A 14,281-nucleotide genomic window follows, 5' to 3' on the forward strand; every position below is an offset into this window, starting at 1 on the left:
GGAGAACAATAAAGTAATTTACTAAACTGAAGCAGATAGGTTAGGTAAATCACAGAACACTACAGTGCAGAAAGAGGCCCTTTGGCCCATCGAGTCTGCACCGACAACAATCCCACCCAGGCCCTACCCTCATTTCCTACCCACTAATCCCTCTAACCTAAGCATCTCAGGACACTAAGGGGCAATTTCTTAGCATGGCCAATCAACCTAACCCGCACATCTTTGGAGTGTGGGAGGAAACCAGAGCACCTGGAGGAAACCCAGGCAGACACGAGGAGAATGTGCAAACTCCACACAGACAGTGACCCGAGCCAGGAATCGAACCCAGGTCCCTGGAGCTGTGAAGCAGCAGTGCTAATCACTGTGCTATCGTGCCAGTATTGGGAGAAATGTTTAATTATCACCATGGTGGGAGTGAGGTCCAGTCACACATGGGTAACCAAGAAGGTCCTCATCCTAAAGGTTGGGGTGCTGGTCCAGTCGTGGCAGAACGGGGTGGGGGCATTTTTGTATGTGGGGTCTTTTGGCAGTGGGAAAAATGGAGAAGAAGCATTCCTGCTCCCCCTGGATCAAAGGGATGCTGTGGAGGCATCTATCCTCTCCCCAGGTAGGGTTGCCAACCCTCCCGGATTGACCTGGAGTCTCCATGAATTGAAGATCAGACCCGAGGATACTGCTCCATGCCACCCTGGGGAAAAACCATCATTAAAATAGACAAGGGCTGCGATTCTCCCTAATTGAGACTAAAGGCAGAATTGTCCTGTCCCACCTTATGGGAATCAAAGCAGGCGGGACAGGACCATGCAAAGGTCCATTGACTTGGGAGGGATTTTTCTGTCTTGGGGCGAGTGCAGCCAGAAAATCCTGCCCTACGTGTCCCCCACCAATGGGAAAACCAGAGTGTTTCCCCTCGGTGTCCATCAGCTGAGATTCAGCCACTCGAGGCCAGCCCAAGAAACCCACCTTCCAGTTCCGCTATTCAGAGATCGGAATGCCATTTATTAATGATCTCCACGGTCGGAGACAGGCTTCCCTCCTCCCAAAACTGAGATGGTGACCACCCCCCTCTCCCTCACTGACTAGGGGAGTGCCACCAACCCCCCAGCAAGAGTCACATTCTACCCCCAACACTCAAATAATGAGTCACCACACCCCTTCCCACAAAAGGCAGGCATGGGGGTGACCCGACCTGACCCCCTACACTCAGACACCCACTCAGAATACAAGAGTAGATCATTCAGCCCCTCCAGGACAGTCCAGTCATGAGACCCCCATTCCAGGGGTGAATGGCGAGATCAACCCTTTACTCTGAGCTCACCCAATTCCCAGGACCTCGGGGGAATCCTTCCTTCGGAGCCTGGCAGCGACAGAGGAGCAAGTGACCACTGGACCGACCTCCTTAACCCCTCCCGGCCCAAGGTGTCAGTGCCAGGGTGACAAGAGAAGTGCACTGTTGACACTGCAAGGGTGCATGGCCTGAAGGTGAGCCTGAGTGGGGGTCCGAGGAGGAGGGGGTCTGAGGGGTCAGGTCACCCTTATGGTGTGGGAGAAGGAGTGACCCAATATTTGAGTGGTGTGTGTGTGTGTGGGGGGGGTGGGGGGGGTAGTATGCCTCTCTTTGCTGAGGGGTTGGTGGTCCCTCAGGATCTAGTATGCCAGACCACATTGGTGACGGCCAACACCAAATCCCACCCAGTGCATCCCTGCTGGGGAGTGCTGAATAAATGGCAGGGGAAGGGGTGCAGAGTGGGCCATGAGGTTCACTAACTGGATTACAATTAACGGGTTTGACTATTAATGGGGTTTCCACCCAGGGTGAGAACCCGTCTGGGGCTGGTGAGGCAGATAAATACCAATGGCCCTCACACCCAGTGGGAATCCCATTTTTAGCCCCAATTCCAAAAGTTATCAGGATTCCAGCCTTTGGCAATCCCCAACCCCAAGATTTTCTGTCATTTTTAGAAAACATTTCTCTTTACGGGATATAAAGGAATTGAACATGCAAAAAAATGGCCATTCAAGTGATAATTAAACCTCATCTAATTGGGTAACGAGTCTTTTTGCTTCCCAATTGGTATAGGAAGGCAGGACGTCACAAGGGTGTATGTGCTTGGCTGATAATAGTATGATGACACCTCCAGCAATACATTGAATTAGAGTTGTTAACACTGTCCCCAAGGTTTAGCAACGCTGGCCCCTAGGCTAGGGAGGAAAATCAGCCCCTCTCTCTGCTTCACTCTTCAATAATTCCAAGTCCCCTGGTGTGCATGTGGGAGGGGGGATTGTGGGGGCAGTGGAGGCGTGTTGGGTAGTAGAGGCTGTGACTTCTTGAGTATTGGGCGGCACAGTGGCACAATGGTTAGCATTGCTGCCTCACAGTGCCGGGGACATGGGTTCAATTCTGGCCTTGGGTGACTGTCAGTGTGGAGTTCACACATTCCCTCCGTATCTGTGTGGGTTTCCTCCAGGTGCTCCGGTTTCCTCCCACACTGACGTGGGAGGAATGAAGAGGTGTCAGCCTCCAATGTGCGGGTTTGGTTGATCGGCCATGCTAAACTGCCACTTACGTCAGGGGGATTACCAGGTAAATATGTGGGGCTGCGGGGATAGGTGCTTGGGGGGGATTGCTGCAGGCTCGATGGGCTGAATGGCCCCCTTCTGTACTGTAGGGATTCTACGATTGAAGGAAAACAGGATGTCCAGGTTCATACATTCACTTGGGTGATGTATAGAAAGGTTATTGCCCTCTCCCAGCCCACCTCTAAGCATCACAAGGCCATTTGCTAATGGGGATTTCAGCCCCTAATCAGTGTCTGAAGAAGGAGGACTGAGAAAGCAAAGCACAGAGAGAAGAAAAAAAAAATCTGTTTTGCTAGGAATACTTCAACAATGTAGAAACTTCACCCAGGCTCTGAAGCAACTTAAAGCATAAATATCATGTGTTGGTTCGATGATATCACCTTGCCATAGCTGCGAGGACGTAGTTCTAGGCTAACAGAATCTGCAGAGATGGTTCAATCCAGAAACCCCTCAAAGCTGCCCAGCAAACCCCTCCAAAATCCTTCAGAAATGCCTGCAAGCACTGTCTGCAACTACAGACAATCTCAGACACACAACTCTGCAGTGCTGGGGGAGTGTGTGTGTGTGTGGGGGGGGGGGGGGGGATGGGAGGTGGGGGGGGTAGGGGTAGAACACTCTCACTCTGCCACTGAAGAACTCTCACTTCAGACAGTGTTCCTCCACCCTCGGGGCCTCTGAATAGGAAAGGGGGGGGGGGGGGGGAAGAAAAAAAGAAGCAAGTTTACAAGGGAGCTGTCAACATTTGACAGAATCCAACTGAGTCAAGGCAGAGCCCAAGGAAATGAATCTGGCGGCTCAGCACTCCTCAATCCTGAGAAATTCCTTCACAGCAGCAACAGTCTGACAATAGCGAAGGCAGAGAGAGGCCAAACCTTAAACAGAAAGATGGCAAGGTACTCTCTCTCTCACACAGACACACACACACACAAAACACGCATCACAACAGGTACTTACACTACACGTCTGGAGTACGTTGCATGGCGGGCAGAGGACTTCAGTTTACTTGGCGCTGTGGAAAGAATCTGGGAAGGTAACGAGATCACAGGCAGGAAACAGGATAGCAGAGGGAGCGAGGTACCCTGGAATGCTGCTAATGCCTTTAATAGGATCAGTGCACAATGCAGCAGGGGCCAGCTCCTCCCCCTACAGCACTGAGCAACTCGGCCAAATCCAAATACATCAGCACCCACCCCCCCCACCCCATCCCCCTCTGACAGGTCTTATAAAGACAGCACTTCCATGCAACAGGCAAGCTCTCTATAAACTTTCACTGTGCTGTGTGTACGTGTGTGTGTGAGAGAGAGAATGTTTCTTATTAACTCCCCACACTCAGACAAAAGATCAGAGTTGTGTGATTCCCATTAAAATAAATCTACCAGAAGTAAATAGTAATAAGTGACCGTGAGACTGATGGGGGTTGACTGGGTACGGAGAGGGGGAGTGGTGTTGTGTGGCCTGAACTGATTTGTTGTTTTACTGGTCAGAGCCTGTAATGGTCATTTGTTAAATGCATCGAGATAAAATCGTAGAATCCCTGCACTGCAGAAGAGGCCATTCGGCCCATTGATCCTGCACCAACAATGATCCCAACCAGGCCCTATCCCTGCAATGCCATATGTTCACCCTGCCAATCCCCCCAACACTAACGGGCAATTTAGCATGGTCAATCCACCTAACCTGCACATCTTTGGACCGTGGGAGGAAACCAGAGCACCTGGAGGAAACCCATTCAGAGAGAACATGCGGACTCCACACAGACAGTAACCCAAGCTGGGGATTGAACCTGGGTCCCTAGCGCTGTGAGGCAACACTGATAACCACTGTACCACCATGCTCCCCTTGGAGGTATATTGTCATTGCAGCAAAGGTAGAGGCCTCTCTGCCCATCTAGTCCATTCCAACTCTCTGTAGAACAATCGAGGCAGTTCCATTTCCCCATTCTGCCCTCGTAATCGTTCTAGTTTATTATCCTCAAGTTCCTATCCACTTTCCTTCTCAGGGAGGTTCCAAAGGACTGCAGAATTGTAAAAATTACACCCTTGTTCAAAATAGTTTGTAAAGATAGTCCCAACAATTACAGGCCAGACAGTGTAACATCTGCAAGCTTTTAGAAATAAGCATTCGGGATAGAATTAGCAGTCACCTGGAAAATGTGGGGTGATTAGGAAGACATGATGTGGAGGTGCCGGCATTAGACTGGGATAAACACAGTAAGTCTCACAACAGCAGGTTAAAGTCCAACAGGTTTATTTGGCAGCAAAAGCCACTAGCTTTTGGAACGCTGCTCCTTTGTCAGGTGAGTGGGATTTCAGTTTACAAACAGGACATTTAAAGACACAATAAAGACACAATTATTTCTTTACATGCCCTGTTGTGAACTGAAATCCCGCTTACCTGACAAAGGAGCAGCGCTCTGAAAGCTAGTGGCTTTTGCTACCAAATAAACCTGTTGGACTTTAACCTGGTGTTGTGAGACTTCTTACTTTGATTAGGAAGAGCTAGCATGGATTTTTTGGTGGCACATGGTTAGCACTGTTGCCTCACAGTGCTAGGTACCTGCGTTCGATTCCCAGCTTGGGTCACTGTCTCTGTGGAGTCTGCACATTCTCCCTGTATCTGTGTGGGTTTCCTCTGGGTGATCTGGTTTCATCCCAAAGTCCGAAAGACGTGCTGGTTAGGTGCATTCACCGTGCTAAATTCTCCCTCAGTGTACCCGAACAGGTGCCAGAGTGTGGCGACTAAGGGATTTTCACAGTAACTTAATTGCAGTGTTAATGTAGACCTACTTGTGACATTAATAATTAATAAATAAAAGGGAAATGGGTTTAACTAACTTGCTGGAGATTTCTGAGCAGGTAACAGACAGTGTTGATGTGGGGCGCATGATCTTTCGGGAGGCATTCAATACAATGCCACACAACGGGCTTGTGAGACGATTATATCTCATGGAGTGAAAGGGATAGTAGAAATGTGGAAACAGAATTGACTAAATAATAGGAAGCAGAGAGTAATTGTCAATGGGTATTTTTCCCGCTGGAGGAAGGTTTGCAGTGGTCTTCCCCAAGGGTTGGTATTGGGATCTGTGGTTTTCCTGATACATATTAATGGTCTAGATTTGTTGTGCAGGGACTAATTTCAAAGTTTGCAGATGTCGCAAAGTTTGGATGTATTGTAAATTAAGAGGACTGAGTAGTACCTCATAGACAAGTTGGTGGAGTGGGCAGCTAGGTGGCAGACAAAGTTCAATCTGGAGAAGTGTGAGGTGGAAAGAACATGGAGAGATAATGTAAAATAAGGGTAAAATTCTTAAAGGATTCAGGAGCAGAAGGACCTCGTCGTATTTGTGCAAAGATCATTGAAGATGGCAGGACAGATAGACAACAGTTAATAGAACACATGGTATCCCAGACTTCATTAATAGGGGCATAGAGTACAGAGCAGGGGTGTTATGCTAAATTTACACAAGATGCTACTTAGAACTCAGTTGGAATATTGTGTACAGTACTCTGTAGCAAAGGTATGAACTCATTGGAGAGAGCACAGAAAAGGTTTACAAGAATGATTCTAGAAATGAGAAAATTCATTGACAGAATAGATCAGAGAGAAAGGACTGTTCCCCTTGGAGAGAAGAAGACAAAGAGGGCATTTGACAGAGGTGCTCAAAACCTTGAGAGGGCTGGTTGGCACTGCCACGGGATGGGGTCTGAAGGGGGAAATGTAGGGGCCTGAATGGGAGCATGAAGGGGGGTGCTGAAGGAGTGGGGGGAGGGTTCTTTGGCAGCTCCATAGTACGGTTTCACTCACTTGTGGGGGGGGCTGGTAGTGGCGATTGGGGGCATTCTGATGACAGTAATTAGGATGGGAGGTCTTAGCCTGCAAATTGGAGGGGGTTCTGTTGGGTTGTTTGGAGATCAGGCGCTCTTTGAAAAGAGCACCCTGATCTCAAATGAACTATAGATCTGGCACATTGCTTTCCTGGCAGTAAGTTTTCCAAGCTCCAAAAAAGTGTCCAAGTGTGAGCGGATTGCGATTCATACCTTGCTGATCCATCCTATTGAGCCACCGTTGGAATCAGTGCATGTCTGTTAACTGTTGCAATGTGAAACCTACCTCTTTAACTCAGTTACAATCAGGAAATGCTTGTAATGAGCAAACAGTCTGTTCACAGAGAGAATCAGACCTTTCACGTTGATCACCTTTCATCAGAACAGACTAAGCATTTGGTCATCTGTCCTGACATCTCCTTATTTGGCTGAGGGTCAATTTCTGCCTGATTATGCTCCTGGCACATGCTTGGGGTGTTTTGCTGTGTTAAAGGTGGATGCAAACAGCTGGATTGCTCTCAAGATTCTCCACATCTGCTGATACTCAATTTAACTATACAGTGAGAGACGCATTAACATATCCTAGGGAGGAAAGGCTACTGTTTAAAACCTTTCAACCAAGGCAGACAGGGGGGCCGGTAACTGTAAAAAGCCTTCGGACAGCAAAACTGTGTGTAACTCAGTAAAAGCAGCACACAGTGCAATGTGACAAATATGTATAGTTTAACAAAGAACTCTGAACTGCACTGTATGAAATGTCTTGGAGCTGAACATGGTAAAATTTGAAGTGAAGGAAATTGTAAATATGATCGTTTTTCACACGATTGGGAATCCTGTCTTTCCTGTAATTTTTTTTCAGATTATTTATTTTCAGATTATTTATTATAATCTATTATTTTCAGATTATTTATGAATAAAGTATATTTTTGAAATAAAGATAACATATCCTATATAAACTAGTCCAATATTTTCAACATCTATTTTATTCAAAAACGTACTGATGCAAAACATTTTCAGCAAACACACACTGTAATAATTTCTTGATGTCAATAGTTTCTGAATTATAATTCACATTGCGTTTATACCCCCAGGTAAAACCTCAAGCAGGGAGCCATGTAAAGAAACTGAACTTTGCTTCAACTCCACCCCCAAGTTGGCTCCCTCACTCTCGGCATCCCCAACCCACACAGTACGTCTTCAGCCCAGCTGTGTTGTGTTGGTTCTCACCTCTTGCCCCAGTCGCTTGCGTTTCCTGTGATTTAAACATTGGCCCCATTGCGGTTTACCAGGGCATCCGGCAGTCAGCTAGAGTGTCTGTGACGGGAGTAACGGTCACTCGTGAAACATAACTGGACTAAAAGGGAATGGGTTATTATAATGACACATTGCAAAAAATAATATTTGCAAACAGCCCAGATATAGGTCCTTTAATATTGCACTGTGACTGAGCTATCTTTTGATTTGATTTATTATTGTCACATGTATTAGTATAGAGTGAGAAGTATTTTTTCTTGCATGCCATACAGACAAAGCATACCGTTCACAGAGAAGGAAAGGAAGGAATGCAGATTATAGTATTAGTCATAGCTTGGGTGTAGAGAAAGATCAACTTAGTGCAAGGTAGAACATAGAACATTACAGCGCAGTACACGCCCTTCAGCCCTCGATGTTGCACCGACCAGTGGAACCAATCTAATGACCCTCTAACCTAAACTATTCCAATGTTATCCATATGCCTATCCACTGACCATTTGAACGCCCTTAAAGTTGGCGAGTCCACAACTGCTGCAGGCAGGGCACTCCACGCCCTTACTACCCCCTGAGTAAAGAACCTACCTCTGACATCCGTAGGTCCATTCAAAAGTCTGATGGCAGCAAGGAAGAAGCTGTTCTGGAGCTGGTTCAGTAATCTTCCAATTATGAAGGGAAGAAATTCACTATTCACTAACGGAGTCCTGAGGAAGGTCATCTTTCAGAAGAGCGGCCCCGTCAGGTGAATGGAAATAACTTGAGGAACTATTTCAAAGAGCAATGGCAATCTCCCTGGTGTCGTGGTCAATATTTATTCCTGAACTCATAGCACAAAGAACAGAAGGGGGCAGAAATGTGACATTACATTCACTGGAAATTAACATAAAGCCTTCAATGGGAGCTGGCCCAATGCAACCACTTGGCATCACTACCAGGGATGTATTACTACCCTATCATTTGGGGACTGTTACTTAGTTTGTGGGATCTTGCTGTGTGTAGGTTAGCTGCAGTGTTTCCTAGGTTACAACAATGACTAAGCTCCAAAGGTACATCATTAGACATAAATTCTGGGATTGTGAAGTGTTCTACAAATGGAGGGTCTTTCTTTCAATGAAGACCAATGTGATCATCAGTTTGCACACAGCAAGCTTCCAAAAGCAGCAAATAAAATGAGTGACCAAATGATCTTGTTTTCAGTGGTTTTGTTTGTGGGAGGAATATCAGACAAGACACAGGGGAGATGTCCAACGGATGTTCTGCTCCTGGCGTCTGATGCACTGCCACTGGTATTTCCACAGACCTCCGCTGTGGGAATGTCCTCAATGCATCCCTAAAGAGATTTCTGTTGACTCATGGAAAAGTATGTCTCAGGACTCACCAAAATAGTCAAGGATCACTCAGGAAGGCTCCAAATATATTGAGAGAATTTGTCAGGAACATGCAAAGACAAAGTCGAGGCATTGGAGGGCATGCATAAACCTTCAAACAGTCCATCTACCCAATCGTGCTAGCACCTATTGCCCTGTATGTGGCAATGTCTGCAGGTCACACATCGGACTCATCAGCCATCTCAAACCCATTGAACTGGAGTGGCAGGAAGTCATCCTTGATTCCAATGGACTGCCTAAGAAGTGTTCCTGCCATGTTTTCACTTCTGGCTTTTTCAGATGAACCTGGAAAGTGTTGCTTAACAAGCTATAGGTCAATTCACCCAAAAACTGCCATAGGGAAAATGTTAGAAGCTATTATTAAAGATGTTATAGAATCATTTGGAAAAAATCACAGTGGCAGAGTGGTTAGCACTGCTGTATCACAACCCCAGTGACTCTGGCTTGGGTCACTGTCTGTGTGGAGTTCGCACCTTCTCCCAGTGTCTGTATGGAATCATAGAACCCTACAGTGCCCATCGAGTCTGTACCGAACACAATCCCACCCAGACCCTACCCCCATATCCCTACGTATTATACCCACTAATCCCTCTAACCTACGCATCCCTGGATACTAAGGGGCAATTTCTCAGCATGGCCAATCAACCTAACCCGCACATTTTTGGACTGTGGGAGGAAACTGGAGTACCTGGAGGAAACCCACGCAGACACAAGGAGAACATGCAAACTCCACACAGACAGTGACCCAACCCAGGCATTGAACCGAGGACCCTAGAGCTGTGAAGCAGCAGTGCTAACCACTGTACTACCGTGCCACCCACTGGGATTCCTCCAGGTGCTCCAGTTTCTTCCCACATTCCGAAAGACGTGCTGGTTAGGGTACATTGGCCCAAACAGGTGCCGGACTTTGGCGACTAGGGGAATTTCAACAGTAACTCCATTGCAGTGTTAATGCAAGCCTTACTTGTGACTAATAAATAAACTTTAACTTTACTTTAAAAATTCAATGTAATCAGGCAGAGTCAACATGGTTTTGTGAAAGGGAGATGATGTTTAACCAATTTATTGGAGCTCTTTGCTGAAGTCACAGGTGTGGTGGATAAAGGGGAACTGGTGGATGTACTGTTCTTAGATTTCTAGAAGGCATTAATAAAGTGCCACGTCAAAAATTATTGTGGGAAATAAAATTTCATTGTTTAGGAGGTGACATATTGGCATGGATTGAAGTTTGACTAGCTAAAAGGAGACAGAGTTGGCAAAAAAAATTATTTGTTCTTGTTGGCAGGGTGTGATGGGTGGCGTGCCACAGGGATCAGTGCTGGGGCCTCAACTTTTCCAGTTTATATAAATTATTTGGATGGCAGGACCAAAGATGTGGTTGTTAAATTTTCTGATGACACAAAGGCAGCAAATTCATTAATGAAGAGGACATAAAGAGGCTACAAAAGGACACCTCCTTGTGGAATATGCTTTGCAAAGAAGATCTGGAGTGAGATGCGGTGGTATTTGTCGAGGTTTGTCTCGAGCAGCTCGGTGACGCAGGACTCTGTGCTCTACGGGCTGTTTCCAGGGACACACACCGAGATAAATATCAATTGCTACTGGAGGATCATCAGCTCGGTGAAGGACGCACTTTGGTCCACCCGAAACTTGCTGATCTTCCAGTTGAAAGATTTGTCCTTGACCGAGTGTTGCAGACTGGCGTATTCCAAGGTCCAGGACTATGTGCTGAGGGATGCACTCAAGCTTGGGGCAGCCGCCACAAAGGCACAATGGGGAAAGGCCACACTGTAAAGCCTTTTAACCGAGGCAGACCGAGGGCTCGGGAACTGCAGAATACCCTCGACCTGCCTAACTGTGTGCTAAACTGAAAAATAACAGCACACAGTAAAATCTGATGTATGTACATAGTTTTAAGTTTTGAAATGTAAGGAATGTAATGCTGTGTAAACAAGCAGAATATTGTACTGTAAAAATGATTTTTTTTGCATTGTTTGTAATTTTTGGATCTGTCATTTTGCAATTGTTTATTTGAGCGTTTTTTTTGTGAATAAAGTATATTTTTGAAATTAAAAAATTAAAAAAGAGTTATTTGACCTTTTGGCTCAGATCAAGTGTAGTTTTGGCATCCTGCACTTGGTCGAGGTCATGGGGTTACACTGAGGCTTCACTTGAAGCAATTTTTAAAAGCAGCATCTTGCCCTTCTGGCTAAGATGTGAATGAGATCAAGCCTTGGAGAAGGTGCAATGCTGCTCCAGTCAGCATGTAGATCAAACCCAAGAGACTTGCCCTTCTTGTCAGCTTGGATCAGGAATGTCTCATTTGCTGCGATTTTGAATTGGACTTTGATCAGACTGAATTGGATATTCACAACAAAGAAAGGTTATTTTAGAATAATTGTCCTGAAAACTAGGTTCCCGGCTTGGGTCACTGTCTGCGTGTTCTTCCTGTATCTGCATGGGTTTCCTCCGGTTTCCTCCCAGGTTGCGAAAGATACGCAGGTTAAGTGCATTGGCCGTGCTAAATTCTCTCTCCGTGTACCAGGTGTCACAGTGTGACGACTAGGGGATTTTCACAGTAATCTCATTGCAGTGTTAATGTAAGCCAACTTGTGACACTAATAAATAAACTTCAAAATTCAGCTCAGCAGGAAGATTTTGTGGGGAAATTTATTTCATGTCAGAAAGAATCCCTACGTTAAATGTAAACCGGATAGGAAGAAGGATCTGTCCTGTCAGCGACATCTGCTGGAGATCTCAGGTAAGTTACAGGCTGAATAAAGTGCCATTGTAAGCTCTAAACTAGAGGTCAGAACAATAGACAGGATCAAACTTTTTATGAAGAGAAATACAACTACATTGCCCACAAAAAACATGTGGGGTTTCTCACAACCAGATAAGCCTTACACGGTGAGACACTGGGTAATGTGAGTGGTGTCCCTGTGTGGAACACTGGGTAATGTGAGTGGTGTTGGGTAATGGGCCTTATGATGATTTGATTTGATTTATTATTGTCACATGTATTGGGATACAGTCAAAAGTATTGTTTGTTGCGCGCTGTACAGACAAAGCATACCTTTCATCGAGTACACAAGGGAAAGGAAAGGAGAGAGTGCAGAGAGTTGTATTACAGTCGTAGCGAGGGTGTAGAGGAAGATCAGCTTAATATATGGTAGGTAGGTCCATTCAAAAGTCTGCTAACAGCAGGAAAGAAGCTGTTCTTGAGTTGGTTGGTACACGACCTCAGACCTTTGTATCTTTAATCATCTGGAGCATTTATTAGTGTCAGAGACTTGGGGACAGATGTAGAATAAAGAGTGAATGTAACATATGTAAATATATAGCAGGCAATTCTCCACAAAAAAAATTCAAAGTGTCAAATTTGTGTAAAAACTGGAGTAAGTCACACTGCTTTTTCAGCAGGAGTTTAAAAATGAATCTCCCACACTCTGTACATTGCAGAGAGCACTAGCATGAATCACTCCAAAAATTATTCCCATTGGAAAGGCTGGCAGCATAGCGTTGAGCTGGCTACTACACATGTGCAGATCTATCAGAGCGAAGATCAGACCCATGCGCAGTGGTCACTGCCCAACTCGATCACTGGCCAGCCCTGCGAGCCCCCACATGGTTCCCCGTGGCCCAATCGCTGGCCCCCCGAACATGCACGGGCCAGCTTTGACCGCCACCCCCCCCAACTCTCACCACAGCCCCGATTTCCTGATCCGTCCTTCGCCCTGCATTCCCACCCCCCCCACCAACACTCTGATGGCCATCCCCAATTGCTGGCCTCTATCCCTCTGTCACTCAACCCAAAGTGCAGTGTGGCAATGGGACCCCCACCCCACTGATCGCCTTACAAGCCCGCCCCCATTAGTCCGGCCCCCTTGGCATTGTCCTATGCCTGGTGGGCAGCGCCAAAATGCCCCCTGGGCATTGGCACTTTGCTCCTTGGGCAGTGCCAGAGGACCCAGGCTGGCACTGCCAAGATGGCAATGCCCATCCCTCAGTGCCTGAACTTCTGGGGAGGCCTCGATTGACCACCCCCCCCTTTCACTTCAGTGGGATTGGGTCACCAACTCCCCACAAGTGGCGAGCCATATTAAACTCCACTGGAGTGAAACACTCCTGCATTGGAGGGAGATATATTAGCGAGCCTGGAGACTTCAGTTCCAGGCCCGCTAATGATATTCAAATACATTAAAATCCTAATTTGAATATTTTATTCAGCTCCACGTCGATTTCTTGTTTGGAGTTGATGGCGCCAGGAATCTGGTGTTGGGAGGGACATGGAAGCACTGTTGCCCAGTGGAGAGCCCACGAAACAGCTCCACCAGAGTCTCCCGGCCCTCTGCACTACAAAAGCATCATAGCAGACTGGGAGAATTGTCCTCATAGTCTTCATCAGTGGAGTCAGATCCCCTGACAACAGGGCACAGAGATAGTGCAAAACTTCATGTGGAACTAAGTCTGCAATGTTAACCAAAAGTCCAACAGAGGGTAAACACCACCAGCCTTGCCTTCATCCCCACCAGTAAATCCAGCCTAGGAGCATCACACCCAAGACCCACAAGTGATAGCATACACTGGATAGTGTGACAATCTGTGTAGAACTGGGTCTTACCTAGTGTTAGGTAATGGACCTTACAATCACTGCTATCACCAGGAACCTGATGGCAACACACCAGGTCTCAGCTGCAGTTTTAGACCGATAAGCTCTGAAAGAATGAATAAAACACAAGTTACAACTGGATGCTCCTTCTGGCAACAGAAAATGCTGGAAAATCCCAACAGGTTTGACAGTGTCTGTGGAGGAAGAATAGAGCAGGTGGCAAAGTGGTTAGCACTGCTGTCTCAGAGTGCCAGGGAGCCAGGTTCGATTGTTGGCTTGGGTCACTGTCTGCATGTTCTCCCCGTATCTGCGTGGGTTTCCTCCAGCTGCTCTGGTTTCCTCTCACAATCCAAAGATGTGCGTGTTAGGTGGATTGGCCATGATAAATTGCCTCTTTGTGTCAGGGGGCCTAGCTAGGGTAATTGATGGGGCTATGGGGATAGGGCCCGGGTGGGATTGTGGTCGGTGAAGACTCGATGAGCCAAATGGCCTCCTTCTGCACTGTAGGATTCTATGATTCTTTGAGCCTTTTCCAGTGTTTCCTGGTTTTTAGATTCCAGCAGTATTTTGCCTTTATCTCATTCTGCCAAACCTATTTCACTTGAGGACAGTAATGCAGTGCCAAA

General features: G+C 46.6%; 1 protein-coding gene across 2 annotated transcripts in view; it reads right to left on the bottom strand.

Annotated features, from left to right (window-relative positions):
* The window catches only part of tmem98 (transmembrane protein 98), a 49,125-nt gene extending 45,441 nt beyond the window's left edge, over positions 1-3,684 (bottom strand). For both annotated transcript variants that reach the window (XM_080213934.1, XM_080213932.1), the window contains exon 1: positions 3,535-3,684. The gene's annotated coding sequence lies outside the window, so the exon portion shown is untranslated. The remainder of the gene's footprint in view (positions 1-3,534) is intronic.
* Positions 3,685-14,281: the final 10,597 nt, after the last annotated feature.

Source organism: Carcharhinus amblyrhynchos, chromosome 27, assembly GCF_965287045.1.
Source record: "Carcharhinus amblyrhynchos chromosome 27, sCarAmb.v2.hapA, whole genome shotgun sequence".
Classification (NCBI taxonomy): Eukaryota; Metazoa; Chordata; class Chondrichthyes; order Carcharhiniformes; family Carcharhinidae; genus Carcharhinus; species Carcharhinus amblyrhynchos.